Raw genomic sequence first — 4,866 nt, forward strand, 5'->3', positions numbered from 1 at the left:
CTCCACGAATTTGACAGATTCCCCATGGCGATGGAAATTTAATAACTTGAAGCAAGGTTGAAGGAACAACATCCATTTCGTGGATCCATGGTCTCCCAAGAAACATGTTGTAAGCCATCTCCATATCTACCACCTAGAACTTTGTATCTTTAACGACTCCTTTAGCGAACGTGGTGAGTGTTACCTCTCCTTTTGTGAGGACACTAGAATTATCAAATCTAGATAGAGTATGCGCCTTTGGTATCACTTTATCTTCAGCTTGCATCTCATATAACACTCTTAGTAAAATAATGTTCACGAAACTACCTGGATCAATCAAAACTCATTTCACATTAGTATCATGTATAATTAAAGATATTACCAATGCATCATTATGAGGGGTTAATATGCCATCTGCATCTGCGTAATTGAATGTAATGTTGTCTTCCTCTAAAACATGCTGCATCTGTTTCCCTTGGGTAATTGTTACTTTGGAAATTTTGTTAGTTGCAGTATATGATATACCATTGACGTCTTCACCCCCACTTATAACGTTGACAGTTCTTTTGGGAGAAGGTGGTTTTGGAGGCTCCTGCCTGTTCTTCATGTAAGCTTGCTTTCCTTTCTCACTGAACAACTCAGTAAGATATCCTTGTTTTAATAAATGATCAACTTCACTTTGTAAAAATCTGCAATCTGTTGTTTTATGTCCGTAGTCATTATGAAACTCGCACCAATGGTCAGGGTTGCGCCTGTTTGGATTCGATCTCATTTCCTTTGGCCATCGAACCTTATCTCCCATGCTTCTCAAAACAGCTACGAGCTCGGAGGTGCTGACGTTGAAGTTGTAATCACCGAATCTCGCTTTTAAATTTCTATCATCATCTCGTGACTCATAGTTGTTTCGCTCGTTCCTAAATCTTGATGAAAAACCCGATTCTCTGTTTCTTGATCTGTGATCGTACCTTTGATTATCCTACTTTGACCGTGAGTCCTTTCCCGTAGGTCCCATGTAAGGCTCATACCTGTTTTTAGCGGATCTTTTTTCGGTCTTCGCACATCTCGAACTTACCTTTTCTTCTTTTTGAAATCGTGGAACAGTATCGTCCTCAATCCTCAGCTTCGTGCTATACCTGTTATAAACATCATTCCACGTTGTAGCCGGGAATTCTCAAAGGCTTTCCTTGAGTTTCCTCGTAGCTTCCGAGCTTTTTTCATTCAAAATACTTGTGAAAGCTATAGCTGCCAGTTGTCAGGTACACGCGGCAATGTCATTCTTTCACGTTGAAATCTGTCCACGAATTCTCTAAGCAGTTCTGAGTCCCCTTGCTTGATTTTGAAAATATCCTCCATTCTTTTCTCTACTTTTTGAGCTCCCGAGTGTGCTTTGATGAAAGAATCTGCAAGCTCAGCAAAAGAATTTATAAACTTTTCGGGTAAAAGAGAATACCATGTTAGCGCTCCTTTGGTGAGCGTTTCACCAATTTTTTTGACTAATACTGATTCAATCTCCTACTTAGTCAAATCGTTGCCTTTTACACCCGTTGTGAATGCAGTTACATGATCTCGTGGGTCTGTTGTTCCATCATATTTTGGAATATCAAGCATTTTGAACTTTTTTGGAATTCGGAGTGGAGCAGCACTTGGCTTCCAGGGTTGTTGCGAATACATATCCATATCTACCCCTTTGATTATGGGCGGCACCCCGGGTATCTGCTCTATGAGCTCACTTTGTTCCTTGAGTTATTTCTGCAAGGTTAGTACTAAATTTTGTAAATCTAAATTAACTAAATAACCTGGTTCTCCATCTTGCGATTCACTGGGGGTTCCACCGCTGCCTGAATTAACAAGCCCGAAACGAGGGTTCTTCAGAGTGTTGTTATTTGGAGTAGGTGTGGGTGGTGCAGCAGGTAACTGGCTAGCCAATGCCTGAACGGCTTTATTGACCTGTGCGGTAATAAGTTTTTGCAAAGCCTCATCCATAGCTTCAACATTTTCGAATTGAGTCTGTCCATCAGTATGAGATCCCTCAGGAGTGCCTTCACGAGATCGCCGAGGAGAGCCTTGTGGAGAAATAATCAATGCGTTATTATCCTGAGGGTCTCTCTGAAGTTGTTGGTTTATTTTGTTTTCTTGGTTTCCTTGAATGTTGTCATTGTTGTTCGACATAATTGATGCAACAAGGAAAGTTAAGCGAAAAGAAAATAGATTATCAGATTCTTGGTAACGGAACCAATTTGTTTAACCAAAAAATGAAATTTTCGTCAAAGTTAGAATTTAGAAGAACACAGGTTACTGATAATCAAAAGAGTGTATAAAAGGAAGTAATTTAGGTAGCAAGAGAGTAATCAAGAGAAAAACAAGTAAACCAAAGTTTATATCAATAGTATTTCGTGTCCTTACAATTGATCAAATAATATCTTGGAGATATACGATTTGCACAAATCATAATGAGGCTATTATGAGTAATTAAAGACAATGAATGTTACGTTACATAATCATTATATTCAATACAAATTCTCTAACGTATTCCACATCTAATGCCTATTAAATGTCGTATCTGTACTCTTTTATATTGTTAGATTCATTCCTTTTGATTCTCGGACATAAATGACTTAGATAGGTACGGGTGTTGGGTTATTTGTATACCTGCCCGTGCCTCTTCCTCTGCCATTTGCTCGTATCTGTTGCAACTCGTGCCTCTTGGCTAGTTGTAATTCTTTGATCATTTGACCAGTCTACGTGCTTCGACACGTCACCTTTATATTTATATATAATTTTTCCCAATACAAACATATTGACAAACATTCTTCTCTAGAAATTTTGGTTTTCTTTTCATGCCTCAATTTTGTTAAAAAGTTCTGTATTAGTGTATGAGTACTAAAATCTTTTAAATTTCAAAGATTAAGGAATCTACAAGCTAGTTTACTAAATACTGAACCCAAATCAGTTCAAAACTTGTATATTAATATGATTAGGCGAGGTAAATGTGAAAGTACATATAATCTAATCTGATTTTGTATATCAATCTCACTTGCCAAATATGAAAGTACCGATAATCTAAATATATTTATTATAGCTTACATACACTTAATATTTTTCTTAAAACTTAAACAAAAAGGTGTTATTAAACTGGATTAACAACCAACAAATTTACGATAAAACTAGAAGCATTAGAAAGGATTAATATATTTTCTATTTTCTATTCTCTCTTGCTAGATACTCTTATTAGCAATTAAGCTAAATCTCCAACTGTATAATGCTAAAACCTTATTCCATATGTTTTCAAATCTTACAAATAACCAAAATTTCAAACAGTAAATTAAGAATCTCAAAGAAAGAAAGTTTAGAAATTATAAACAAAAATGCCATCATATTAACTTGTAGAGTTTTTACATTTTAATAAAGAACAAATATTTCCGAAAAAGGGTTTCGACTTCTTATTATGGACCAAACCTTGTTTGTCTAGATTCTATTTTGGCAAAATACATAAGTTACCATCTGAACTATGGATTAAATCTCTGTTATATACTTTTTGGTAATAAAAATCATCTTACACACTCAACCTTTCAAAAGTGTAGCTAAGACACACCACTTTTGACAGCTGGCGTGCGCGTGTTTTACACACAAAAAAAAGAGGCGCGTGAATGTAAAATTTTCGGGTCTAAACCATTATCTAAATGCAACATGTCCCCAGCCTTTATTAATTTTTTTTTCTTTTCTATTTTTAGTTATTTCATCTCCAAATAATTTGGTCTCTTTTCCACACCCCACCCCACACCCCACACCCCACTCGTTTTCGTTTTCCCTTGGACATCTACTTTGTCTTTTCCATAGATTAAACTCTAAAACACAAAAAATAGTTTTAGAGCTAGGTCCAAGTTCTAAATTAATTAGTCATCTCCTTCAAGTTTAAACATTTTTAGATCAGCTAATGAAATCAGTGACTGATTTCTCCATTTGTTTTAATAATTTTATTTTTAGATCTATTGATTCTTTCTTTGACTTTAAAATTTTAATTTTTTTTGAATGAGTGTGAAGAAGAGGTTTGTAGTGTTTGCGAGTTTTGCTCTAAAAATTAATGGCGATAGTGGTGACTGACATGGCCAACACTTAAAGCACCATCATTTTTTACTTTTTTTTTCCTTTTCCGCCAACGAAGTGTCAGGCTGAATAATAAGATCGTTTGTTGAACTCATGAAAGGGTGCTCATTTTTGTGCATTTTCAACTTGAAATAGATTCTGAAGTTACAGATTGATAATTAGAAATTTCAAAAGTTGATAAGTTTGGGTGCTTCAATTGTATGGATATGAAAATGCTTGATTCATGCGAATATTTTTTCTGATAGGTATTTCCATGGTTGTTGGAGTTTAGAGGAGGAATTCAACGGATATGGGGGCTTGAAGAAGATGAGAGACGTGGGGGAGGGAGGAGGAGGGGGTTATTTTTCGTTTTTTCTTGTTTTCTTTTAAATATATCAATTGTGGTGTAAATTTAGTATTTTTCTTTTTTGTTCCTTGAGTTAGGACATGTGTCACGGCCTTATTGGTGCGTGACATTACACATATTTTAAAAAACTGGTCAAGAAAAAAGTAGTGCGTCTTAACTACACTTTAGAAAAATTAAGTGTGTAAGGTAATTTTTGTTTGTAAAAAATATGTAACAGGGATTTTGTCCATAATTCGGGGGTAACTTAAGTATTTTGCCATTCTATTTTCAACCTATTTTACTTTTATAACTCTCGAGATTGAGGTAATTTAGGTGTTCACTCTGATTTTTTTCAAATTGAGATCGCAAACTCATTTTTTGTTTGACTTGTATGTGAAAAAGTCAACATGTTTTGGAAATTTTATTAAAACTCAAAGTTTCAAATCGTTAAAAACTTC

The sequence above is a fragment of the Nicotiana tabacum genome, chromosome 6 (assembly GCF_000715075.1).
Source record: "Nicotiana tabacum cultivar K326 chromosome 6, ASM71507v2, whole genome shotgun sequence".
Classification (NCBI taxonomy): domain Eukaryota; kingdom Viridiplantae; phylum Streptophyta; class Magnoliopsida; order Solanales; family Solanaceae; genus Nicotiana; species Nicotiana tabacum.